The following is a 27,172-nucleotide window of genomic DNA, read 5'->3' as shown; positions in this document are numbered from 1 at the left end:
GATTGCATCCCCACAATGAGATCCCTACAAAAGAAACACATTGTCACACGCAAGTCTCTGCACTTTCTATTTATTTATGATGGAACTATATAGACCTCAACTACCTGTCAAGAAATTCCCATTTTCAAAAAATAAGACCAGAGGATTCTCTCTCTCTCTCTCTCTCTCTCACACACACACACACACACACACACACACACAACACCCCTAGTTCTTAAATCTGATGCTTGAATGAGGTCCCTAGCACTTGAACACAATGGGACTTGGAGTGTCTTCTCAAATGTGTTTGTGCTTCCATAACCACATCAATGGCCGTTATTCCAAGATGGTATCTTCCAGGTGCTGTCAATTACCTCTCCTTACATCATTTTTTGGGGGAATATTCAATTCAGTTCCTTTTATCTTGTGCCCAAGGCCAAAAATGAAGCAGGTGATCTCCATAACTCAAAAATGTCTGATATCTTAGGCTCAATTGCCCTGGTTAAGACAGGCATTTAATGAAGAACTGGTGAACGAGAAGTTTAATGGCTAGAGCCAAGACACTCCATCTTAAAAATCTCTTTTTACTTACATTGAATCATCAGCCAGGGTTATTGATTTGCATTTACTGACTGGACTTTCTATTGTTTTCAGATGTTACTATCCTCAGCTGGTGCCTGCAGGCTATTAGTTCCAGGAGGTTCAGCTTGCTGTGCTGAAAAGCCAAAGAGTTCCCTACTGAGCTGAGAAAGCTGAAGCATTCACAATAGCTCCAGAATCCACCTCATGTCAGAGAGTGAAAAAGTGTTTCACTGATTGGCCTCATCTTACAACAGTGAGAATCTACCCAGAAATAATCAAAATCTTAAAAAATGAACACAGTTCACGCTTTATTTAAAAAACAGCACCAGTGAGTTATAATTTACATGCCATGGAGTTCAGCGTTCAATGCAATGATTTCTGGTAAATGTACAGAGCTGCGCACTTATCATCACTGTCTAATTTTAGACCATTTCCAAAGAGCAACCTCAAGCCCATGTGCAGTTACCCACTGGCACCCCCTGCCAGAACCAGTCAACTCCCAATCTACTCGCTGTCTCTACAGATTTGCCTTTTATGGGAATGCTATATAAATGGAATCATACAGTATGTGATCTTTTGTGTCTAGCTTCTTGCATTTAGCATATTGTTTTTGAGGTTCATCCATGGTGTAGCATACAGCAGTACTTCATTCCTTTTTATTGCCAAATAGTGTTCATTGTATAGATCTATTACGATTTGTTTATCCATTCACCAGTTGATGGACAGTTATTTTGTTTTGTCTATTAAGAATAATGCTGCTATGAACATTGGCACACAAGCCTTTCATAAACATATTTTCATTTCACTTGGGTAGATTCCTAGAAGTAGAATTTCTGGGTCATATGGTAAATCTATGTTTAACATTTTTTTAAAATGCCAGACTGTTTTCCGAAGTGGCTGTACTATATTAAAATCCCACCAGCAAAATATGAGGGTTCCAGTTTTTCCGCATCCTGTCCAATATTTGCTATTGCCTTTTTTTTTTACTATAGCCATATACACGGTTCACTCTAAATGTTGAAATAAGAGTAATTTCAAATTTGTACCACAAATATAAAACTACAGCTGGCATTCATTGAGGGCCTACTCCGTGTAAGGTCCTTTAAATATATTACCGTTAGCCTTGGAGCACCTGGGTGGCTCAGTCGGTTAAGCATCTGCCTTTCGGCTCAGGTCATGATCTCAGGGTCCTGGGATTGAGACCCGTATGATGGGGCTCCTAGCTCAGCGGGGAATCTGCTTGTCCCTCTGCCCCTCCACCTGTTCATACTCTCTTTGTCTCAAATAAATGAATAAAATCTTTAAAAAAATAAAAATAAATATATTACTGTTAGCCCATCATTAACGCAATAAAATATCACCCATAATTTACAAATAAAGAAATAAAGCTCAGAGAGTTTAAACATTTGCCCATGGGATCCTAGCAAGCAGGTGGCAGTCTGAATTCAATGCAGGATGTGTGTGACACAAAACCTAAATACAACAGCGATTCATACAAAAGCCAAGACTTATTTGAAGTATGCATGGGCTTTATCTTGCTAATCATGGCCAAAACACTTCTGTCAATGTTATTAAAAAGAGGAATCAATAAACAATAAAATCAATTGTTCCTAATAACTACAGATGTTCTTTTGAAGGAACAATACTGAAGTTCTGGAGAACAATTTCACCTCAAAATATTCTCTTCCAACGTCAAATCTCAAAGTTATAGTCTTGCTTCCAATTTAACTAGCAAGGTATTTACAACAATCAAAACTCAAATGAAACATATTTCATAGCAATGAAATTGCTGAACGGTTTTTATTAACTGTACTGAATCTTCTGCCACTATCTAAAGATATGAATTCTGACAAAACTGTTCTTCATGTTTGAGTGCTCAGGAAACATTTATTGCTAGTTTCTGAAGTCCCATCTGTGACTAAAAAATATTGATGTTTCCTCTGACTCACATTCCATTACGAAGAGGCTGCTGATAGAATGGTGATGACCAAAGTCACTGGGTGGAACTCCTCTGGCTCAAAATCTATAACTCACTCTTCTCTGGCCACACCTCTTGGTCTACCCAGTCCCCTACCACCAGTCATGACTCCAAGTGATCCCCTCATCAGCATTCGAAAGGTCATCCTGCTCTCTTGATACCTGGTTCTTCTCTGCCTTGGAGATGCTCTGAACAATGGTCAAAAATGTTCAACATTCCTGATTGGGTACTTTTATTCCCTTTGGATTCATTATTTCACCTGTTTGATCCAGATGGTTTGTTAATGAATACCTGTTTCACCATTTGGTTTTAGAAGATCTGGTGATGAAAATCATTGTCACTACTCAAAGTATGGTCCACAGACTGGTAGCATTAGCGTCCCCTGGGGAACTTGTGAGAAATGCAGGATTTCCAGCCTCATTCCTAACCTACAGATCAGAATCTGCATTGTAACAGTCTCCCCCCATGATTCCTATGTGCTAGATCATTAACTTGGGCTAGTATGGACTCCCAGGTCTAACCCACATACCCAGAACCTCACAAAACCCAGCTGAAAATCTGCCCCTACCATAAGTAACAGCAGGGGATCTTTATCATTCAGAAAACACTCCTTTCTGTGTTTCTTCCCTCTGCCTCCAAGCACAGTGAAGCCAAGCTCTTTAAACAATGACAAAAATCTCTTGACTGTGTTACCCTGTAAGGAAGAGTGCACTATTGTTCATATTCATCTGCTTCCTCTCTCTGGAGGAGAGTTAGAGAGCCCCATCCTCTTGAACCCAGGCCTGCCCGCATGACTTACTTTGGCCAATGAAATGTAAGCAAAAGTGATATGTGTCATTTCTAAGCAGAAGCTTTAAGAATCAGTTAATGTCTTGTCTCTCTCTTTCTCCACTATCACAAGACTGGCCCAGATGGTGGAGGCTCTGTCACCTGAGTCCAGAGATGACAACATGGAGCAGAACCAAAGGAGACATATACAGGGCAAGCAAAGTTGCTGTTGAAAGCCACAGGGATTTGGGGTCCATTTGTTACAGCACACATTAGCATAACTTGACTGATGTACCTTGAATCACTATTGTTTCTCCCTTTCTCAATTAAAGAAAAAATGGCGGGGGGAAAAAAAACAGACCTTAGAGAGGAATCTTATTTAGAGGTGCATTTACATCTGAATTCTCTAGAACTTAGGTTATCTCATTCTCCTCTGCCAACTCTGCCAATTTTTTTTTCTTTTAGTTATCATTCTTCTAATTTCCAGACCCATCCCAGTCTGCATAATAATTTTGATTTCTTTACAACAGGGATCAGCAAATGTATTCAAATGTCCAGATAGTAAACATTTTGGCTTTTGAAAACAATATGGTCTCTCTCACAACTACTCACCTTCACCATAGCAGCGTGAAAGCACAGTGAGAAACTACTACAAAGGCATGAGTATTGCTGTGTTCCAATAAAACCCTCCTGGACCAAGGTTCAACACGTAGGGCTTATTCTTAACTTGTCCCATATGCTAAGCCCTCTAACTAAGCCAGGCATTAAGTTCTGAAAAAAAACCACAGAAATTTCACCTGAAAGGTTAGCTCCACCCTATAATTTTATGCATAAAGAAATTGCTACCCAAACCAATTAAAAAGTCATGTCCAGAAACATAAAGAGAACCCTAGCTAAAGTTATGCAGGCCGAAGTGTTGAGGGATAAATGCACTGATGTCTTCAATTTACTTTGAAATGCATAAAAAGAGACAGATTAGTGAATGAGAAAATGAATGAGTAAAGGTATGGATAGCGAGGTATGTGAAAAAGCAAAGACAGTATAATGTTCATTGTAACAGATGCATGGTGGATATATAGATATTCACTGTAAAATTCCTTTAGCCTTTCCTGTATATTTGAATTTTTTTTATAATAAAATGTTTGAGGGGAGGCAAACTAAATACAGAATTTCCAGCCTCACCCCTAACCTATTGATCAGAATCTGCATTGTAATAATCTCCCCCAGGTGATTCCTATGTGCTAGACTACTAAAAGTCTACAAGTGTTAAGTATAATCAATTGATTTGTGAAATGTAATTCTACTTGATAAAAATCACATGGAAATTTATCAAGCAGAGTTTGGGAAACTGATCTGTGTAAGGCCCTAAGACACCAGCTCCAACACTTCCATGTTCATTCAATAAATAATTTTGATCCCCTACTATATGCTAGGCTTGGGGACACTACAGTAAAAAGGCAGAAGAACAATCAATGAATTCTTCCCTTTTCATAGACTAAACAGAGACAGCTATGAAGAGTATGGTTATATGACAATGTACATCAATCTTCATCATTCATAGAGTCCATATTTGTGAATTTGCCTCCTTGCTAAAACTTATTTGTAATTGTAAGCCCCAAATCAACACTTGCGGCACTTTCAGGGTCATTTGTGAATATGGCCAAAATTCGAGCCACCATATGCACACATCAGCTGAGGTCACACAGGCAACACTCTGCCTTCCTGTTTCACCTCCCGTACAGTAAACAAATATCCTTTTCATGGTCTTTTTAGTGCCATGATTTTCACATTCTGTGTGCTTTTGGTTGATTTCGCTGTTCAAAATGGCTCCCAAGCCCAGTGCTCTGTGCCGTCTAGTGGTCCTAAGCACAAAAAGGGTGCGAAGTATCTCACAGAGAAAATACACGTATTAGATGAGCTTTGTTCAGGCATGAGTTATAGTGCTGTTGGCCTTGAGGTCAATGTTAATTAATCAACAATATATATTTAAGAAGCTGTCTTTAAACAGAAGCACATGTAACACAAGGTTATGCACTTAATTAGCCAAAGAAAATGTTGTGACCATAAGACCAGGAACCTAATCCTGTATTTCTCCTAGGGGCAACTGTTCAGTATTCACTAATTCAGGATTTGAGGTGTTTTTATAGACCATAACTACAATGAATAATGAGAATTAACTATACATCAAAACAACATTATACATTACCAGAAACTCATGACCAGCAGCTTAAGAGCCATTACTAAGCTCTACCATAGGCACCACCTCTCTGTCTCCATCAATGAAAAGATTAAGTGTGTAGATAAGAACACTAATTGTGGGGGGATATAAGCAGAAAGAAGACATAACAAGGCAAAAAGGCTCAGTGCGTGCCTGTCCAGAGTGAAGAGTAAGGAGAAATCACATAGTCAACAGCAAATAAATTATCTCTTGTGCCTTGGGTGGTCATAATGTGTAGACTAGTATACTTGGATACAAACACAATTTATGATGATCTTAAAGGTCACACTGAAGCCTGATTTTTTCTTAATAACTCTCTAGGACACTCTGAAGTAAAAGACAATCAATCATGGAAACAGATGGGATATAGAATGTGCTGCTGTGTTGCAATTAGTAAAGGGGGATATGGATAAAGCAAAACTCATTATGCTGAAAAGCAGAAACCCTGCAAATAGCAAAAGACCCTGTGGTCGACCACAGCTGTAAAAACTGAAGGGCAGATGAACCATTTGTGAGGCAGAGACAAGACCAAAAATGACAGATATACCCAGGTCATGTGCAGTTGCTTAGCCCAAACTAGGAAAATTAGTAAGTAGTACTCAAACACAAACTGAGAAAACAGTAGGCTTGACAATGTTCTATTCATGGGCCAACAGCAGTCACCTGCCCTTATAAAGAACAATATTTTATAAAAGGTATTGGATTTGATGGGTTAAAGAACCACAGCCCAAAAAGGTAGAGATGTGTTGATACCATATTTTTGTAGGCAAAACCCACAATCCTAAAGCTTTGTAGATGGCTCCAAAGTTTTCTTTGACTTTGTCAGGGCCAAGGAGCCCAACTTTGGTGTAAGTGGCCATGGGATACCCCGATTTATCTGCATGTAGGCCAGCTCTGTATCCCAAGGTTGATATACTGCCTTGGTGCCCAAGTGTGGTCCACAGATCAGCAGCAGGACGTCACTTGGGGGCTTGTTGGAAATGCAGACTGTCCAGCTCCAACCTAGAACTGAATCAGCAGATCTTGCATTTTAACAGAATCTCCAGATGATTCCAACTTTAAAGCTGGAACAACAATAGCCTACAACTAGGGTGACCCATCACCCGGGACCTGGTGTAAATACTGACAGTCCTATGCTGTGGGAAACCTCTCAGTCTCAAGCCAACCTGGACAATTGGTCCCAATACCACAACCAAAGGGGGTTCTCAGCAGAGACTTGAGATTCACAGCCACTTGGAGATCACAACACCCTGAAATAATGTCCCAGGCTTTATTTTGGAGGCACATCTGCTTTTGTGTGGTCCCCACATAAAGAATGCAGAACAAGGATGGAAGGATTCATATAAAAAGCTAAGACTTTGAAGAATGTAATGACTCAGATGTAATAACCCAAGGAATCCAATTTGAAACTGAGCAGAAAGAGACCAGGAGACAAGATCTAGGAGCCTAGAGCCATTCTATAGGATTGCTGATACCATCACCAGACTTTCAAAGCCAAGGTCAGCTGCTCTCTTGCAATTGTTCTCAAACTTTATGTCAGAATCACCCCCAGGGCTTGGAAACAGACAGCTGGGGCCCACCCTCTGGCCATCTGATTGAGGAAATCTGGGGAGGGGCCCAACATTTTGCCTTCCTAACATGTTCCCCAGCGATGCACATGGTGACTGACTGGGCTCACACTTAGTGAACCACTGTTCTAAAGGGTCCCAGCTTCTCCATTCTGGGAGAAACAGCTACTTTTATTCCATACCTTGTTCACCAAACAAAACAAAACCCCAACAACAAAGCAATGTAGCATTCTGCTATTCAAAGTGTGGTCCTGGACCAGCAGCATCCAAATCAAACGGGATCTTATTAGAAATGCAGAATCTCGGGCCCCACCAAAGATCAGCTGAGTCAGGATCCATATTTTACTAAGATCTCCTAGTGATTTGTTTGCACAATAAAGTTGGAGAAGCACTGATAGAGGGACTGTTGAGGTTATTAAATCTGAATCCTATATATAAATACAACTGCTTAATGTCCCCTAACCCTGGATTCTATGCCCTTCCCTTCCTTTTATTTTTTACTTTTTTTAAATTTCAACCATAGAAGAAAGTTTGTTTTCTCACAGCTGCATATTCATTGGTCAGAATGGCTAAAACAGCTTACCTTCAACACCAAGAACAGAAAATTCCACTGCTGACCGTAAAGGAGCATGTACACTGGCTCAAGGACAGAAGGTCTTCTGGTCTCCCCAGGGATGCAACCACTCAGGGGAAGAAGTCACCACAGCCCACTAAGGAAATCTGGACACAGTCAGTGCCCATAGGCAGACCTAGAAATCCGTGCTCTTTGCAAAAGTTTCTGTACCTCCCGAAGGAGGGGCAGTATTTATTGGCTATGGCTCATCGGGAGGTTTGCTTCCTATCTGAATAACTTACTATTCAGAATAGTAAGCTAAATAGGTATTTTTGCCGTCACATTTTCCACCTCCACTTCACTTTTGCCAGGAACACAAGGCCACATACCCTATAATTTCTTCTTTGGATTCCCTGCACTAGATACCAATTCTCCTGGAATTAAAAATATATATACAGGGCTCATGCACACTCGCTTTTTTTCTCTCATGAATAAACAGATCTTTAAAAAAATAGTAATAGCTAGTATTTACAAAGCACATCTTATGTTCAAGATATTATCTTAAACACTTAACATCCATTACCTTATTTACTCCACAAAACAACCCAAGAGGTGATTTGTTCCATTTTACAGATTAGGGAATTTGAGACACAGAATAGCTAATTAACTTGCCCAAAGCCACCCAGCAGGCAGATTCCAGAGCCACCACACAAATTAAAAAAAGACATACAATCATTTTTGTCTTATCTTTTCTTTCCATAAAATTCTAGCTCTTTAAAAGTTATAATAATGGAAAGGGTGTTTCATGCAAGAGAAACCTTATTGCATTGGACAGAATATGTCTTTTAGGGGCACCTGGGTGGTGCAGTTGGTTAAGCGTCAGGACTCTTGGTTTTAGCTCAGGTTGTGATCTCAGGGTTGTGGGATCGAACTCCGAGTTGGGCTTCATGGTCAGCACAGAGTCTACTTAAGACTCTCCTTCTAAGACCCTCTCTCCTGCACATCCTCCCTGCACTCTCTCTTAAATAAATAAATAAATAAATAAATAAATAAATAAATAAATAAAATAAATTTGAAAGAGAGAGAGCAAGTGAGCAGGGGAGGCGTAGAAGGAGAGGGAAAAATAGACTCTGAGCCCCATGTGGGTCTTGATCTAACAACCCCAAGATCATGACCTGAGCCCAAGTCAAGAGTCAGTTGCTTAACCAACTGAGACACCCAGCTGCCCCTAAAATAAATAAATAAATCTTAAAAAAAAATTTTTTTTTAAATATCTTTTGACCTATGCACATCTCTGCTTCCTCCTGTGGTAGGTAGGATAATAAAAAAGCACTCTGTCTCTAACTGAGGTATTGTATAAGTCTGTGCCTGCATCGTATAAACTGTAATAGCACAGGACAAAGACAATGATCAAAGGGATGATAATCACTTAAAATAATTTATTAATTCTCACAACATCCTTGTGAAATACAGGAAATTGAGTCTGGATTAACTGCTGGCAACCATCAAAATGTGGCATGCCAAGATTCTATTTTTGTTCTTCAGGTGGGTGGAGGGGGGCTTTCTGCTGCAGAGAATTGCCTCACAAGAGGGGGAGGGAATGTCAAACCTCTCTGAGGAGTTGCAGGAGAAAGGAAAAAAAGGAACAGAGCACTTCCTACACATACAGCCGCAAGGATGAATGGATGATCACCAAATCTGGCACCCAGCGAGGCTGCATTTCCTGGCCTCCTTTGCAGATGAGCATGGCCATGTGATTCAATTTTTGACAATGGAAAATGAGCAGAAGTCATGCACACCTCCTGCTGTTGTACCCCGTGAATTGTGCCCCCACCCCATTGCGTGATCCTCTCTCTTGCCCCAACTGCCAACTGGATGTCAATATCCCGGGGCAACCTAGCAAACCAGGAATGGAAGATGGCAGAGCCTCTGTCATCCTGGGTCCCTGAAGGAGTGCATGGAGCAATCCTCTTACCTCCTCAGTCCAGGTATGCTGCCATTACACTTATTCCACAAAGTTGATTTTATTAAGCAACTGATAGAGGGGCATTTGTCTGTTTGTAGGTGGTATTAGCCAAAAGATCATACCAATCAATGTCTCCTTTACCTAAAAATCTGCTATACACTTCTTTAAATGTCACTCAGATCATTACAAATTCCCATGAATAAAGATTCCATCCAGGTTAAAAAGGAAAAATGTCCTTAAAAGGATTAGGGGAGATTTTACTCTTGAATGTATGTTAATCTCACTGTCTTCCTCCTAACTCCACACTGGGATTGGCCACATGGGGTAAATGGGAGTTTGATGGACAGAAGAACAGGGAGAGAGATTTTGCAGCGAGGATGGAGGAGGAGTTTGCTGAAGAGGAGGACATCTGTCATTCTGAGTTCACCAGGTTTCTAAAACTGAGCAGAGTCAGAAAGTGAGCTGGGATAGCTCCAAAGAGAAGCCCCCTGCCTGACAGTTTTGCCAAGACTGGCCTTGGGAACAGGAACAGAGGAATGGTAGAGCGCTAACCACTAAGGGAGCAGGTTCCAGATCTCACAGGTCCAGGGCCTTCAGAGTGAACTCCACGGAAATATACTATGGGTTTAGGTCAACAAAACCTGATCTCAATATATTTATCACAATTTGATAGACCAGGAAGGTGCCATGTTTGATTTGTCCAAGACCATGGCAGTACAATTCATTTGCCAAACTCTGAAGAGGCCACAGCTTCCTATGTCTCACGGTGCCCCAGAGAGCAAGCTCTTCCCCAGCCATTCCACCTTTCTCTGGGTAATATCAGCTTCCCAGCTTCCCCTACGGCCACCATACCCCATGCCCGCCTGTCAACCAGCAGCTTCACGATGTGAAATCAATAGACACATTTTGAGACCTAGGCCAGTTAGTCACAGGGGTAATGAAAATATGACCATAGTGCACTGCCACTGTACCTACTCCTTTGTCCCTCGTGAGCAAGAAAGTCTACCACCAAAGATAACTACTCCCAAAGCATTGTGGCATGAGCTTTGCCAGGCCAGGGAAATAAAAAATAAAGGAAGCACCCTGTCCTTTGTTCTGGCTGCACACATTTGACAGGCTTTCAGAACCTCAGCAGATCTCCTGGCAAGAACAGCAGTGAGCAAACCCCTCCTCCCCATTGGGTATGGGTAATGCCTCCTGGCAAAGACCTCAAGCACATTCATCTCTCTCCAGGACCTTCTAGGGCTGCTGTGAGTCTGCAGAACAGATGGGAGAGTCTGCCTGTCTGACTGTGGGTTGTTTTATTTCACTCAATAAACATTTATTGAGCTTCTACTTGTGCCAGGCCCTCTGCTGAGGGACGTTCCACTGACGTGTATGGAGGTGTGCACACAGATGTGCCCCAAGGGACCGGTGCCGAGAGAATACCTCTCCCCCCCAGACATCACCAAAACAACAGGTGAATGGTGGGGGGAAAAAAATGAACAGCAAATAGCACAACGGTTCGACTTTGCCAGGAGAGAAATGTCATGGTCGACATCAGTGCCTCTCAAACTTTGCCGCGCACGCGATCCCCCAGAGGGGCTTGCAGGTTCTGATTCAGCCGGTCTGTGGTGGGGCCAGAGGGTCTCCATTTCTGACAAGCTCCCGGGTGATGCTGCTTATGTGAGGACCCTACTTAGAGAAATAAAACACTTAATTTTCATGCTGATGTGATCTACCACCAGCTTGCTGTTGGATGAGCAGTCAGGAGGTATATCTCGGACTCAGATCTACATGTGCCCACGAAGGAAATGCGCAGATGGAACTCAGTATAATGAGCGTATAAAGTGCCAGGTACTTTGCCTATGTAAATTCAACATATTCTCACAGGTAGGTGCCACTGCATCTCTTTTATAGGTGAACAAACAAATTCAGAGCAGTGAAGCAACTTGTCTGGGTCCCACAGCGAAGGACTAAAGATAAGATCTGAAATGAAGTCTCCCTATCTTTTAAAATACATGCTTTACCTGCTGCCTTCTGTTGTCCCCTCATCCATTCAGGTTGACTTCTGTCTGGGAACAGATTGTTTAAAGTGTCACAGATTTAGAAACAGGAGCTGCCTTCACGTGACCCTTGAAACTCAGTAAAATATGATATGTGATCCTTTGCTCTGCAGCATTGCTCAATTAATCCAATTTTTAAAAAATGGCTACCATTAAAACCTCTAGATAGATGTTGAACACACACACACACACACACACACACACACACACACACCCCAAATTAGCTGGTTTTCCCCTTCTGGCAATAACTTGACAGCATGAACGGGTATCAATATCTAGAAGTGATGGATTTTTGTCATGTCAGAGCAAAACAATAATAGTAAAGGTCAAGGGTGAAATTCTTTTCACCATAAGAAGAAATCCTGTGAGGACTGTTTACTGAGAGGCCTCTGGCACAGCCCAGCATTCTCTGGAGAATGGCTGCACGGGCTGCTGAGGCAGGCCAGCCCAGTATTCAAAATATATTGAGTTTCATGCTTAAAGAGTTATGTTTATTATTTCCTCTAATCAATTTTACTTCACAAAATAAAGAGTGTGATATATCACTCTTAAGTTCTCAGAAGAAAGGAATGTCAGAAACCTTACAAATAAAGCACGTGTTAAAGAAAATGGGTACAGAGTGGATTCTTAACTGAAGAGAGGATGGATGGCCTACTCTTTCAGCTCATAGGAAATTGTGACCTCGAAAAAGCACCCATGATTTCTCAAGAGAACTATTACTTAACAAAATTTCCACAGTAACAATGAATAATGGCCTGCCAAAGAATATAAATAGAAAAGGATTTAATATATATCTCATAGTCATGAGATTATTGGCCAAGGGAGTCTGGTGCTAATAAGGTCACTCCCTCAATCCCCAAACCAAATGCCCCCACAAAATAATATTCATATTACTAACTCTTAAAAGGAGAGAAGATAATCCTCTGTAATTTGCAGCCCAATTGGCATTTATTATCCTATAAGGAAAATAAAGAACTCAAAATGATAAAATAATTTCATTCTAAAGTACTTTTTAATATGCTGCTCTAACTATAGCTTTGAATTTATAATGGGATGGTTTTCATGCTTTATATCTAAATACAATGAATCTCTGATAAGAACTAAAAATGAAAATAACCTGAATTATTTCCCATCATTTGCTTATTTCCATAACTGTAGCCAGTCTTGGGCAGTCCTCAACCTTGTCCCTCCCTACTTCATTCTATTACTCTCAGGAATGTTGCTCAATAGAAAATCAAACCAACAAAAACGGACAATTGTTAATGCATCATTAGGCCTTTGGAGCACAAAAACAGACTGCATCAATTCAAAACAAGGGTCCTGGAATATATTTGCTGTCTTCTGATTATTAAAACTCCAAAAGTGCCATATTTTAATAGGACCTTTCATATATAATTTTATGTATTAGCTCCACATAATAATATAACAGACAATAGACATAAAATTCCTGAATATATGCATTAATAAGCTCAAAATAACAATTTCTACAATTTCTATACTTTCTAACGCTGCTGTACAACGATTATCATTAATCAGTATAAAACGCCTATTTATAATTACAAAATGTTTGCTAATGATTTCATTAATAGTAAACCACTGTATTGTTATTTGCTATATTAAAAAAGACTATTAGGATTAGAGTTACATAATTAACTTGCCTCCTGTTGGTCTAATTTTTCTACTCCTCTAAAATATGAGCATAGCCTCCAGTTTTGATGTAAGGAGTTACTATAAATTTGGTTTGATTTTTTTTTCTTTGAACTCTAGTTCTGAGCTTCACCTTACTAAAATCCTGTACAGTACTTTAGAGGCATCAAAATTATAACACACCTTCTGGAATATCCTACATTAAATAGGGACTTTCTGATTCATTATTGTAGCTTACCAAGGTTACAGTAGCCCTCATCCAAGCAGCAATTCTGACCAATGACAAACATTTGGCCATGTGCTAAGACTGAAGAACAGGGTTTGTGTATACATTTTTATGTACAATCTATGTTGATGTTATCATTAGGGCTATGGCAGGTAAATTACTTTCTTTTCCTAATTTGAGAGAGAGAGATCACAAGCAGGGGCAGGGGGAAAGGGAGAAGGAGACTCCCCGCTGAGCAGGGAGCCCGACCTGGGGCTTGATCCCAGGACCCTGGGATCATGACCTGAGCCGAAGGCAGACACTCAACCAACTGAGCCACCCAGGGGCCCCTCTAATTGTATTTTCAAATCTTATATAATATTTTTAGAAATATGACCTTAGGTGGAAAAACTGGGACTGTGTCCATGGATTCATTCTGTTAAATATACAGTGTCTCAAGTTTGAGAAAGCAAATAGGGAAACATTTGGTTTAGTTTGGTTGTTTTTATCTTTTAGAACATCTCTTGGAGGGGCGCCTGGGTGCCACAGTCGGTTAAGCGTCGGACTCTTGGTTTCGGCTCAGGTCATGATCTCAGGGTCATGATATCCAGCCCTGCATTGGGCTCTGTGATCAGCGCAGAGTCTGCTTAAGACTATCTCTCTCTCTGGGGCGCCTGGGTGGCTCAGTCGTTAAGCGTCTGCCTTCGGCTCAGGTCATGATCCTGGAGTCCCGGGATCGAGTCCCGCATCGGGCTCCCTGCTCGGCGGGGAGTCTGCTTCTCCCTCTGACCCTCTTCCCTCTCGTGCTCTCTATCTCTCATTCTCTCTCTGTCAAATAAATAAATAAACTCTTAAAAAAAAAAAGACTCTCTCTCTCTCTCTCTCTCTCTCTCCCCCTCTCCCTCTGCCCCTCCCCACTGCTCTCTCTCTCTAAAATAAATTTTTCTTACCTCTTACTCATGCCAGATCAAATAAAGTGGCCTAGTAGGAATAGTACCATTTAGATTCCAAATCTACAAAAAGTATTTACATACATCCCTCAAGCAATCCTTTGAAACTCATTGTGTTAGGCAACTTGGATTTCTCCTTCATACAAAGGGGCTCTAAAGCTCAGAGAACATGTGTATATTGCCCATATTCAGATGGCTTGGCTGGAAAATCGTAAAAGGAGTTCCTGTGTCCAGGTCCTTAGGCACCAAATCCAAATGCTTTGCTATGAAACCACAGCACAGGGAACTTCTCGGAAACAGAAAACCCTCCATCCACCTCAAATAAGGCAGTGAGGCGCCAGGACGCGATGAACCAAATTCTAACTATTCCATTCCTTTACAACCTTACCACTTCATTTAATAAGGGACAGATAAGCACTGTTCCAATCTAGGCAGTTGTATGTTCTGTCATTTTTAAATCTACAGCATGAGAATGGATGGTCGATGATGAAATGCTGGGTGCCCCCATCTAGAATCATGTCATAAAAAACCCAGGGCTTTACATGCATGGGTCCATTTAATCTTCACAACCATCTCAGGGTTAGGTGATAATGATCCCATTTTGCAGGTGAGGAAACTGAGTGTCAGAGAAGAGAAATACCCCTCGCCCAGGGCCACACGTCTGGTGAGTGGTAGAGCCCTAACTCAAAGTCCACTCAGTGTGACTGATGGAACTGTGCTCTCAACTGTTCCACAATCCTATCACCCCCTGCTCCCACCCAGGTGGAGCTTCAAACTCAATCTGTAGAATGTATTTTCTCCAGTGCCTCTTCATGCGCTTTGATACATTGTAAAATAAATTCTCCTTTGAAGTCAGTTTTTTAAAGGGTATTCTCCCTATCTCTTGTGAAAATTAATAAAGGGAAACCTCCTAAGGTGGAGTCAAAGGCTAGAAGGGGGAGCCATACACGCAAGGTCAATCGCAGGAAGCATTGTCAATTGCAGGTCCTAACAGAAGAATCTCAACAGGAAGAATCATCAGTTATGGGCCCCAAAAGGTAAAGATGTACATTGCATCTCCTACAAGAAATCCATTACCCTGTAACTCAGCCAGTGTGAAATTCTCATCACCCTGAACTGCTGCTTTTCTCCAAAGGACTTTCATTCAAAACAACCCCTCCCAACTGCCTCCTTCTTCTCTATAAAATAAAGTTCCTCTCCCTTGGTTGTTGGACTTGCTTATGGTTTTGCCATAGCTTCCATGTCCCAAATTGCAATTCTCTGTTATTCCCAAATAAATCTATTTTTTACTGGTAAAATAACCAACTTTTCTTTTTAAGGTTAACACTAAAGATAAATGCAATTTTGTCCAGATTGAGATCTGTGCTTGAATTATCCAAACTGTTCCTTCATGCTCTTTAAAATTCAGTTGATAATTCATCACACCCTTTCTGGATTCCTTTTGCTTGTGCAAACTTGAAAAGTATAAACCAAGAAAAAGTGGCATTTAAACACTTATGTAAAGTCAAACACTACAGAAACAATATTGTTACATTAATTATTTTCCTTTTCTTTGCCACATAGGTTAAAATAAGTAGAACATTAAGTCATACTGTCACATCCAGAAGCAGCAACCAAAAAGTTCCTCATGTTACTCTACTGGAGTATTTTAATATCTTTGTCAATGACAATTCCTAAATTAAATATTTTTTTATCAGATTCAATACTTTTTTACTCAAACATGCACTTTACTTAGTATCAGTAAAAGCATCAATTGTCAACTGGCAGCCCACAAGGCAAATTTAATCTCCCAAATATATTAGGTTTTCACGCTCCTATTATTTTTAATTTTGATTTTGTCAGCACTAAAAAAAAAACCTGGATATTTCATACAGATATCCAGAGTCACACAAAATTCCAGATTTCTAAACCCCCATTTCAAGTCAGATATTTGCCATTCCCAGGCAGAAATTGCTCGAGGGGCACCTAGCTGGCTCCGTCAGTGGAGCCTATGACTCTCGATCATAGGGTTGTGAGTTTGAGCCCCATGTCAGTTGTAGAGATCACTTAAAAATAGGATCTTTGAGGAAAAAAAAAAAAAAGAAAGAAAGAAATTGCTCGAGAGCAAAACAAGTACCTGGAGCTGAGTTACGGCTACCTTCTTTCACACTCTTAGCCCATACTACTATTTTTACACATCCTGGCTGCCTCCCTTTCTGACTTCTGACTCTTGAAGGCATTTGAATGTTCTACCCCGAAAAACAAAAGTTTCCTTGTTTATTTAAGCTTGCTTTTTTGGAGACCATGTCTTCCAAAATTAAATAATCCATTTTTGTTTTGTTTTATTTAATACTATGGGTGTTTTTAATCTGCAATGGCTCTGTTATGGGATGTACTAAAATAACACCACTTTTCCCTTCACCAAAAGTTACAGGTTTCCAATTAATTCAGTCAGATCATTTGTCTGTCCCAGCTGACAAGTACATTCCCAGAGGTAGATCTCACAGGCCCCGTGGTAGGCAAAATTTTGACCCCCATATCTTTCACTCCCTGATGTCATTCTGGTAAATATGCTACCCTATTTGAAAAAAGGGACTTGGCAGATGTAATTAAGATTACTAATCAGTTTAGAGTGCCCGGGTGGCTCAGTCGGTTAAGTGTCCAACTCAGGTATGATATCTGGCTTGTGGGACCAAACCTCTCACCTGACTCTGAGCTCAGCATTGAATTTGCTTGTCCCTCTCCCTCTGCTCCTCCCCCACTCCCTCATTCTCTCGCTCGCTCTTTCCCAAATAAATAAATAAAATCTTAAAAAAAAAAGATTACTAATCAGTTTACCTTATAATAGGGAGATTATCTTGGATTATCTGGGTGAGCCCAATTTTATCATGTGAGCCCCTATTAAACAGAGAACTTCCTCTGCTTGGAGGTAGATGAGATGTAGGAAAAGAAGTCAGAGACTTGAAGAAAAAGAAGGGCTGAACTCATTGTTGCTGGTTCTGGAAACAGAAGGGTCCATGAGCCAAGAAATACCTTAAGAAGTTGAGAATGATCCCCAGCTGACAGCCAGCAAGGAAATGAGGACCTCAGTTCCACAACCAATGGAAATGAATTCTTCCAACAACATGAATGAGCCTAGAAGCAAGTTCTTTCCCAGAACTTCCAGCTAAAAGCTCAGACTGGCCAATACCTTAATTTTTTGGTCTTGTGAGACCCTAAACAGAGTATCAGCCATGCATACATGCCTAGAATTCTCACCTACAGAAACTGACATAATAAATTTGTGATGTTATAAGCTAGTAAGTTTGTGTTAATTTGTTTAGGCAGTGATAGAAAACCAAACAGGCCTCATGGTCACCAGTGACCCCAGCAGATAATATCAGAAAGGGTCTGAATGCTTCATCCATAGCAATCATTATTTCTTTGTTGATGTGACATTGTCATTAATCATTTATGTTTCTAAGCCAATCATATTGATTTGGAGCCTGTATCCATTTTCTATCCGTGCCATAACAAATTAACACAAACCGAAAAATAAATGGGCTAAAATTGATACTGAGAAAATTAGGTTAAGTAATGTATAAATCACATGGAAACTGAGCCTCTTCAAATTAAATTTTTCAGAATCATCTCTTTAACTCTCTTAAATATAACGTTGAACATATTGACGTGTTTGGCAAGAAAGAGCTCTCTACTCTAAATTTGACTTCTTTATTAAATTATTTATCAAAAGAATACTACAGTTGCCATTGTATCTGTGAGACATTTGCTATAGTTTTTAAAATTAAATGCAGAGCACATTCACAGACCATCAATTTGGGACCTTCCTTTGTCAAACTCTGTTTTTTAAATACCTTAAAAGTCAGCCTTCTTTTACTAGCGGAAAAATCATAAGGAAGACAAGACAATATATTCACTCAATACAAGACTGTTTAAACTGGATTCATCTCGGAGAGCAGTACCATTTCCAGTACTGGAGAGAGGGGAACAGATGACCACATTACTCAGTGTTCAAAACCAGGAAGGTATGGTATCTGTAGTTAAACCTATCTTCCTCTAACTCTATGCTACTTTTCTTCATAAAATGCATTGTTACCTAAAATTATAGTTTTATGTGTCCACTTTATTGTCTCTTAATAGGATGTCAGCCACATGTTCTTTTTCACTGATGGACATCTAGCCTTTACACTAGTGCCTGGTACATAGTAGATTCTCAATAAATACTTACTAAATGAATGAAAAAATAAATGATGAAAACTCTAGGTCATCATGCAGCAGTTCTGATATACTAATTTTATCCTCATTTATCTACTCACTAAATTGTTCCTATGCCTTTCATTTCTAACCTTCATTTCTCCAGGGTCCCCATTAAAATGGTAAGTCTCTCCTTCCTTATTTATTCAGCAATCTGACTGAGCACCCTGGATTCTCCCCGGCTTACTCAAGAGTCATTCACTCATTCATTCAACAAAGGAAATCAGCAGATGAAGTCAGAAGGATAACAGGGGGCTAGATCATGAAGTCTCTGAGGCTACTGGATGGTCTTGGGATTTTAGTAAGAGTGAGAGGTGGGAAGACACTGGAGGATCCGCACACAATAAGTGTCGTATTCTGAGTGACATCTGGAAAAGGCCAATCTAGTTACTATACGAGGCATGGGTACAACAAAGTCACCAGTCAGGAAGTTGTTGGGATACTCATTTTTTTTTTTTACTGCCCGTGTTCTCATGTTATTCAAACGAAGTTCTGTGATGAACTTTGTTAGAACACAGGATTCATTTGGGAATCCCTTGTGAGACACTCAGCACCAAATGCCAATAGCTGTCTCCTTTATACTCAGTCCTTCCCTGTGTATAACATCACGGAGCATGGCCTCTGCAAAGAACCAAAGAGAACACTAATTGCAACTACCTCAGTTTACAGAAGAGGAGGTTCCATTTTCCTCATTCCTTGATTAAAGTTCATTACCCCTACATAATGACCTCTTATTTCTCCTCTGCTCAAACCCAGTGTTTTATAGCATTCATTCGCACTGAAGGCTATAACATGTGTACCTCCAAATTAAAAGGCACATTGCCTTGAGAGAGACAAAGAAGAGCAGGGAACCACTTAAATCTCTTAAGTCTTTTCTGAAGCCTATGGTGTATATGCCATCCCACTCTAAAAATCCCACTAGATTTTAGGCTTCCCCACTAACCACTTTGGAGAGACAGACTATGATGAGCTACCTTTACCGCGCTTCCCTATGAAATATCTAACCTAAGATTTACCCAACTGACCTAGACGGGTTGAGCCCATAGGACCAATGAATGCCATGCCCCTTACTCATCAATTCTTTAAAAACATTAAAGCAGATACTATGGCTTCAAGGCATTCCAGAAGCTCACTCAATTTTGAATATATTCATAGATAGAGAACCTGGGTGGTGCTGAGGAAGTGCCTCTTCTGCAGTATAGAGCATGACAGCTCAGAAGATTGGAGGAGTTGTCATTCCCATGATTTTAATCTTGCAACCTTTGCATAAGTAATTTAACCTTGTTTAATGTTTCCTTGCCTATAATATGGACCTGCTGAGAGTGAGGAATAAATAAAACAAAATGTATCAAGCATTTAGCACAGAGTTTAGCACATACCATGCACTCAATAAATATTAGTTACTGTCATTTAGGCCATTATTCTAGTTGTCATCATCATTGTGAAGATGGACATGCATCTTCCAAAATGGTAACTGGGCTCAGGAAGCAGTCTTGCTACCTTTATATCACCTGGTAATAAAGACTACTTCTTGGGAAAAGGTCACTCTAGAACTTGGTAGCATGGATCCACAAAATAATTTACCAATCCCTTTCTTCTACCTCTTACATGTTCTTTGTTGGCAGAGGGAAACAAAGCAAGAATTTTAAGATACCTTAAGATATCTCACCTATCCTGGAGATAAGTTTGAAGTGATGGATGTAAAGACCACCCAGTACAAAAGGCAGGGGCAATGTGGTAAATTAAATCCTAGAATGATCGTTAACACCAGGGACAAAGGCTCATGTACATCTTTCTATTCTGTTCGGTTTTGCTTATAAAAGGAAGATGAAAAAAGACAAAGGATGAGGGAAAGGAGAAGGGGAGTAAGAAAGGAAAGGACTAAGAGAAAGTGAAGTAAAAAGAGAAGCACTGAAGAAGAAGGAAAGAAAGACTAGTGGGAGAGAAGCAAGAAGGAAGAGAGCAGAAAGAAAGCGAGTGAAGGGCGCCTGGGTGGCTCAGTCAGTTAAGCGTCTGCCTTTGTGGGACTGAGCCCCGCGTCAGACTCCCTGTTCAGTGGGGAGCCTGCTTCTCCCTCTGCCCTTCACCCTGCTTGTGTTCGCTCTTGCTTTCTCTCTCTCTTTCAAATAAATAATAAATAAAATCTTTTAAAAAAAAGAACAAGAAAACGAGTAAAGAAGATTCCTAGAAGACCGACCCTGCAGCCCAGTGTCATCGAAGGTTAAAGCCAGGACCAGCACTTTAAAACTACCAGAGAAAATGAAGTGCATTTACAATTGAACCAATTCTTACATTCCTGTCCCTCTTTTGTAAAGGGAAATGCCTCTATCTCTAGAAAATTAAAACTCATACTTTTCGTGATCTTTGAGTTCCAAGAACAGCATGGAGCGATCATTTGAGTCTTGTTTACATGGTTACATGGATGTCATTGCTACCCTGTTGACGTAAAACTTCGTAATTCCAAAGGGAGTAAATACAAAGTGAAGTGACTCAAGGATGCTTGTTTTGCTAAGAACACTGGCCTCCCGGCCAAAGCGGGCAAAGCTGGAACAGCGAACAATTCTGGAGTCCACTGACTGTACATCTCATCTCATCCAGTTATTTTGCCTTCCTTTTCTATTCAATATCTTAGTTATGTTCCTAGATAAGCTTTTGATTAAATCTCCTCTGTTGGCCAAATACGAAGAAACAAACAAAGAGACCATTAAAGATTGTAATTACTTAAGCTTACTTTCTTTAGTGGTAGAGCTTTACCTGACTTCATTTTCCTAAAATTAAACCTAGGGAATTATTCCAAATTTGGCAAAACATTGACAACCTAAAATCCCATAATTTGTTGTTTCAGTATAGAAGTCAACCAAGCGTATTTCCCTTCCCATAAAGGACTTCCTCCTTACAAGGTATCCCACCACTCAGTATTAAATTGGTGGGATACCTTGCAAAGAAGATGCCCTTCTTTATTGACATCCAACTTCCTAGCGCTCAGCTGTGTAAAATGTATCTCATACAAAATGTAAAAGGGTGCAAGTCAGTTTAACTTTAAAGAGTGATACTAATAATAATTTACACACAACTCCATCACATCCAGACAAAAATATAGGTGAGAGGTGTTATTGACCTGGATTCTGGAGGTTGAAATGGAAATGGACAGAGCAGGTAGATACAAGCAGGAGTAAGAGTGAAAAAACTGCTTATCAGCTGGTTTGGCCAGAACACTGCATCAGAGCAGAGGCAGATTATAAACCACCAAAACCAGGAGGCAGATCTGTGTATATCAGGTAAACACCCACCCAGAACACAAAGTACATGATGAATTAAGAAATATATTGGTGGCAAAGGGATAAAGTTCCTGAAATGCACAATTGGATATATGGCAGCACCGTTTCCCCAAATGAGAAAGACTGAGGGGAGAATAAATTTGGTGTACTGCGGTAGTAGAAATATAGATTTTAATTTCTAATGTAAGAAGTTATAGATGCTTAGGAAACATCGGAGAAGTAGATAGTTGAATAGATTCTGCTGGAGCTCAGAGGTCAGGTATGAACTCAAGAAATAAACTTAGCCTACAGATAAGATTTAGGGCTATGAGAATGGAAGAAATTACTTAAAGGGAGGGGGCGCTGGGGAGCTAGGAAGAGGGTCCGGGATAGATTCCCAAGGTTAGAAAGATCCCACCTTTATTCAGAGACAGACTAATGAAAGACGAGCTAGCTGAGAAATAATAAAAGCCTGAAGAGGAAAACTGGAGATGTACAGTGTCAGAGAAACCATACCAGAGTCACCCATGCCAAGAAAAGATAACTTTTAGGGACGCCTGGGTGGCTCAGTTGGTTAAGCATCCGCCTTCGGCTCAGGTCATGATCCCGGGGTCCTGGGAATCGAGTCCCGCATCAGGGTCCCTGCTCAGCGGGGAGTCTGTTACTCCCCCTGCTTGTTCTCTCTCTCTCTGCCAAATATATAAATAAATAAAATCTTAAAAAGAAAAAAGAAAATATAACTTATGAAGGAAGAGGGACCAGCCAACTCTTTCAAATGCTCCTAGGAGAGTATTTGAGTCAGAATGTAGCTCACTGGATCAGACCACATAGTGGTCATGGCTGATCTCAATAAAAGTTGCTTTTCTAAATGGTGGAGGCAGAAGCCATGCTGGAGTAAGATGGATGCGTAGTAAAGGAGAGAGAAAGTGAAGCCACCTTATGCAGACAAGCCTCACCAGAAATTTGACAAGGACATAGAAGAAAGAAATGAAGTGAGGGATGGGGAGAAGTGTGGGACTCAGGATTTGTTTTCAAGATGGAAGACATTAAGATAGGTTGACATGTAATCTTCACAACTCTGTGATCTAGAGAGGTATTATTTCCCTCATTTACCAGATAACAAAATTGAGGCTCAGAGAGGTTTAAAAACTTGATCAAGTTCTCACAGCCGGTAAGAGGTAGCGCTGAAAGTTGAGCCCACTCTATCTCATTCCAAAGCCCTAAGATAGATTGCTACTTACTGCATTTTATTACATGTATTTATCCAATAACTGCCTCTCTTACTTTCTAAGTACAGCGACTGAGTCTAACCCATCCTGGAATCCCTAGCACCTACTGCAATATCTGTTCATTAATAATAGGGACTCAGTAAATGTGTCACAGAAATGAATGAATTAACCCAAAGTCAGACTTTAGCCTTCAAAACAGAACTTGTCTACAGATCAGAGATTTAAAGAAAAATAGAAATACAGAGAAATCGGGAAGCCTTTGAAATATCTGTAATATAAAAGTGGTAACAGAGGAACAGTGACTTTCTTTAAGGGTGAATAGAGCAATTAAACCTGTATTCAAATGTACTTTGTTTACACAGTTGCATTTCCCAAGTTTGTAACCAGCAAAACTGTAAGAACTTGCCCTAATCTTATGCATCACCAGTCTCCACCATAATGCACAGCTTCCTTGTCACTTACTGTATTGTTTTTTTCCCCCAGAGCTTAAAAATATATACAAGGTCCTTATTCCCACATGGAATCCACTCTCAGGCAGTAATTGTGCTGTTTCACATGAAACCAGTGTATTTGTATGGAAAGGAAAAGAGGCATTCAATCATTGTGATATTCTGTGTGCCTCACAAGAGTAAGTGGATTTTTTTAAACATTCATGTGATTGACTGACTCCTCCCAACCACTACATGTTCTGCTCAGCTGTTTTGCTGGCATGTTACTTCAGAGCCTTTTTAATACAGTTCTTAATTGTTCTCTTTATCATATGAGCAAGACACTTTTAGCAAAGATCCTAAAGTTAAAATAATCCACAATAGTTTTAAAATGTACAAACTCTGATGTTTGTCTCAGAATGTTAATAACTTAAGTTTCTGCTGAAAGAATTTTGTTTTGAGCTTTCTCCAATAAATTCCTTCCTTCTCAATTTTAGAAAATGTACCCTTTGAAAGTTTGAATAAAAAAAAGAGTTTTTCAGGTTAGCAAAATTGCTTCATGATGTAAGTTACAGTACTTTGGTTTGGGTTGGTTAAGATCAGCTAGGAAAGAAGTCTAAGGTCTGCCCATCGACTAATTACATATATAAAAACTACTTGCACCAAGTTAAATAAAATAAGGATGCTTAAAGTAGGTTGAATTTGCATTCTGATTATTTCCAGATGATTTCTAATCCCACAAAGTTTTTTTTTTCTATCCTTTTCTTGCTTAATGTTAGGATTACCTACTAGTCTCACCCTCCAGTATATCTATAAGCATCAAGCATTTTTTTCCTAAAAAGGATATACTATACAATTTAACTATTCATTTATGCAAATGATGGTAAACAGAATTATAAAGACAGATAATAAACAGCAAATGCGGTTATTTTGTTTCACGCTTTATGTTGTCAGAGTTCTGAGCATGGTTTAGTGTTTTCTATTCATGACTTTATATTACCAAATTACTCCCTGATGGTGTCTCAGATGTGCTTTTGTCTGCAAATGAGAAGGAATAAAATACCAGGACATTAACGTTAAATTACAATCGTTAATGGCGTAAATACGAAAATAATTACTGCATCATACCATCAATTGTTATGTGTTCATTACGGAAGTTCTTGTAAAGCCTTCATTTTCTTGTTACAATTATTTTTTCCTTTATTTTTGTCTGGCTATTTTATAGCTCTGACAGTACTTTAGCAACATTCGGCAGTTACACAAGCCATTTAATCCTGCTCAAAGCTTCATTTAAACTTCATTTTAGTTGCATTTTATTTGTGTATATATGCCTTTTGCTTCTTTCTGACAGTCAAAAGGTACTTCCAGAGTAGGTGCTGGAAAGACGGGTCAAGGAGGTTAGCTAAAACCAGCAATAAACTTCGGCGAAGGTTTCAGACTTACTTGCACACCGCTCACTACAATACCTTTATTAATCAAACTAAATGCGGCCCCATTCTCTAGAATTTTAGCTTCAGGGTCCCCACCCCCAACATCTCTTTTTAAGATTAACTTATAATTTTACAGCCCACCAGGCAAGAGGCTTTTAAATCTCTGCCCTCCTTCTTCTTCCCGTTATGTTTCTTCTCCTGTTCTCCATCTCACCTTTCTCCCGCTCCAAGCTCATCCCTCCGCTACCAGCGTTTTCTCTCTAGCTGGCAGGAAGGGGATGTCCTCCACACACACACACACACCAGCCGCCTCGCCCTCGGAGGGTCGTCCAAGTGCACCCTTTTGTCTGCTGCACTCCGTGACCATCGCTTAGCCTCTCGCCTGGCAGCCTCGGGCGAGGAGTGACAGGAAAACTCACAGCGCTGTGGCGAGATGGAGGGGGGGCGGGGGGAGGGGGCTGGAGGCTCGGCGGGCTGTCCAGCATCCCCGGCCGCTGCAGGCGCGCGCGCGCACACACACACACACACACACACACACACGCACACACAAACACACACAGGCACACACAGGCACACACACTAAGAAGTCTTCTGTCACCTGTTCGCTTTCAAAGCCAGCTCCAGAGCTAGGTGAAACTTATCCCTCCCCCCCACCTCCATCCCACCTCCGGGAGTTCGGGTTTAAGAAAGCATCCTATGGCACAGTTTTTTCCAAAATACCTGAAGGTGGAAAAAAGTGCACTGCAATTACGTATATCCCTAGCACAGTTCTCTTCCTCTTTTTCGCCCATCTTCTCTGCAATCACACCCGTCCTTTTCTTGCTAACACGCGCACACAACAATCACCCCATCTCTGCTGACAGGCTTGTAACCAGTCCAGGCTTGTAACCTCAGCCTCCAGGGTTCCCTCTCTGTCCGTGTCCCTCTGCCCGGCGCCAGGCCCCCAGCACTCTCTCCAACTCCTGCCATGTGCAACCCAGCGCTGCCGTTAGCCCCAGCCGAGGCTCCAAACTTTTTCTAGCCCTTTCTCCAGCCCCAAAACACGCGCATCCCAGAGGTTGGACGCCCTAGTGGGTATCCCAGTCCACACAGGGGAGTGGGGCGAGTACCGCTGCCCCTGTGGGCTCCAGGTCTCGTGGTGCCCCCAGTGCAGGACAGCCCTGGACCTAGAAAGGGAACCTGGGCGGATCCGGCTGTCAGGTGCCACTTGCCAGCGACTCCCGGGTTCACGCCTTAGGGGACCGCGGGTTTGGCCTGATGAGAACAAAGCTGGAGTCCGGGGAGACTGTCAGCGGGGAGGCGCTAAGACAATAGCAATAAAGGGAACTTGGAAGAGAACCGCAGCGCAAAGTTGTCTCCGAGTCCCGATGTCCTGGGATGGCCGCAGACTCCCGCTGCAGACCCCCAAGCCCCTAGCCCCGGGCCCCGCCGCAGTACACGCAAAACCCTGGCTCAGCAGCGGTCCTTGGATGCTATGCAAATACCCTGGGAGCCCAGACGCCGCTTAGGGCGCCGGGGACGCTCTGGGACTTGGACAGCAGCTGCCGACAGGACCGCCAGCGCGCTCTCCTGGCTTTACCTTTCCGCGGGCTGTCTCGGAGTCCGCGGCGCGCCGCCCGCTGGCTGTGCCCTCAGCCCCGGCCGCCGCCGCCGCGGAGAGCAGGCAGCGGGAGCCTGCTCGCTGCGCCCCGCCCTCGAGCGCCAATCCCCGCCCCCCGAGCTCCAGGCCCCGCCCTAGGGCTCAGGCCCCGCCCCTCCACGCTGGCCGACAACCTCGCGGAGCCACGCGGGCCCGGTGTGGTTTGCACGCGAGCTGTGACGACCGCGGCGGCTGCGGCTGCTCCTGCTTCTGCCTTCGCTGCCGTCGTGGCTGCTGCTGCTGCTAATGCATTGCATAGACTAGGAAGCCCCGAATTGCCAATGGGTAGCCCCCAACAAGAGATATGATTGAAATGACCTCTAGAACAGGGCGAGTATGGTCCATGCCAGAGCAGAATCAGCATCACCGGAGAGCTTGCTAGAAATGCAAATTTCTGAGCCCCATCCCAGATCAATGGAAACAGAATCTCTAGGGATAAGACCCAGCAATGAGTATTTTAACAAGCTCCTGGGATGATTCCAAGCACAGTAAAGTTG

At 41.5% G+C, this 27,172-nt stretch overlaps 1 protein-coding gene across 1 annotated transcript in view; it reads right to left on the bottom strand.

Moving 5' to 3' along the window:
• Positions 1 to 26,641, bottom strand: part of RARB (retinoic acid receptor beta) — a 710,885-nt gene extending 684,244 nt beyond the window's left edge. Inside the window, exon 1 of the mRNA XM_073900914.1 lies at positions 26,616 to 26,641. The gene's annotated coding sequence lies outside the window, so the exon portion shown is untranslated. The remainder of the gene's footprint in view (positions 1 to 26,615) is intronic.
• Between the last annotated feature and the right edge of the window lie 531 nt (positions 26,642 to 27,172).

The sequence above is a fragment of the Callorhinus ursinus genome, unplaced genomic scaffold (assembly GCF_003265705.2).
Source record: "Callorhinus ursinus isolate GAN/ISIS: 27379988/994484 unplaced genomic scaffold, GSC_fseal_2.0 scaffold1, whole genome shotgun sequence".
In the NCBI taxonomy this organism is placed as follows: Eukaryota; Metazoa; Chordata; class Mammalia; order Carnivora; family Otariidae; genus Callorhinus; species Callorhinus ursinus.
The sequence above is the reverse complement of the archived record's forward strand: the minus strand, read 5'-3'. Positions and strand labels throughout refer to the sequence as shown.